The following is a 1,400-nucleotide window of genomic DNA, read 5'->3' as shown; positions in this document are numbered from 1 at the left end:
TATATATATATATATATATATATATATACTATTTTAACATAATATTTACGTAACATATGTTAATGGTTTTATTTTTAACATGATATTTATGTAACATATGTTAATGGTTTTATCTCAATTTACGTAGAATAAATAAAATTTCAAAAGTCAATTAATTTTTTTGATATTTTAAGTTATTATTATTATCATTATTATAATTTATAGTATTTTTAATAACTTTTAAATATATAATAAATTAAAAAAATAAAACAAATACACAAAAATAGAGAATTTCCAAAAAAAAAAAAAAAACTTTGCACAGAATAAACATCCAAAAAAAGAAGAGGAAAATATGAAGCCCTACGCAAAGTCAACTAATTCAGCATACAATAATGTTTGATACGGTGTATAAAAATAATATTTGCATTAGTAATGCTTATATTAGTTATGCTTGCATTAGTTATACATAAATTATTTCTTATGCATTATTTGGTTTGGTGTATTAAAAATAACATGTAATGTACAAAAATATTTATTTACAAAAGTATCCTTCATAATTATGGTAAAAAAGATGTAAAATGAGTTTTGAGGGATATCTATGTCTTTAAAATGCTAATGAATTCATTAAATTCCTATGCATTACTAATACCTAGAAATTCATGGTATTAGTAATACACTCCCCAATACACAATAGAGTGTATAACTAATAAGAGCATTAGCTATACATAACATGAAAAAAGTACACCAAACAAGGTATCATTTGACTTGCTACTATATTTAAGAAAAAAAAAGACTTTTAAAATTTGTGGTTTAAAACAATCCTTAAATATTTGTGTGGTGGTAAATTATTTCATTAAAGGTAAAATGAGAATTTCAAAATTAAACTATTTCTAGTTATAGTAAAGTGACATTCTTTTTGAGATAGACTAAAAAGAAAATGATGTCAGATGAAGGGTGTGTTTGGTAGGAAGGAAAATGTTTTCCATGGAAAATATTTTCCTAGAAAATGCTTTATTGGAAAACAAGTGGATTTAACTTATCTTCTCATTTTTTGTTGGTGAGTAGAAAATATTTTTTAATATTTGGTTGGTGAATGAAAAATATTTTTCAGAAAATGTCTTTTATTTTGGTTTGAGACTAAAAAATACTCTTTAGGAAAATAATTTTTTATTTGAAAATCAACCTCGATAATTGATCTGGGACCCGACACCCAAACTAGGACAAGACCCCGGACCGTTCCAAAATCCGACCCTGAGATTTGACCCAAAACCTGACCCAGGAATTTTTTTTTTTCAAAAACAATATTTTTTTTTAAAAAAAAATTGACGGGCAGAGGTGGCATAAAAATGATTTTTTAAAAAAGAATATGAATTTATTTTTGATGGGGGTGGCTTGGGTGGGGTGGGGCGGGGGGGGGGGGG

This window comes from Solanum stenotomum, chromosome 7 (genome assembly GCF_019186545.1).
Source record: "Solanum stenotomum isolate F172 chromosome 7, ASM1918654v1, whole genome shotgun sequence".
Taxonomy (NCBI): domain Eukaryota; kingdom Viridiplantae; phylum Streptophyta; class Magnoliopsida; order Solanales; family Solanaceae; genus Solanum; species Solanum stenotomum.
This window is presented reverse-complemented; position numbering follows the sequence as displayed.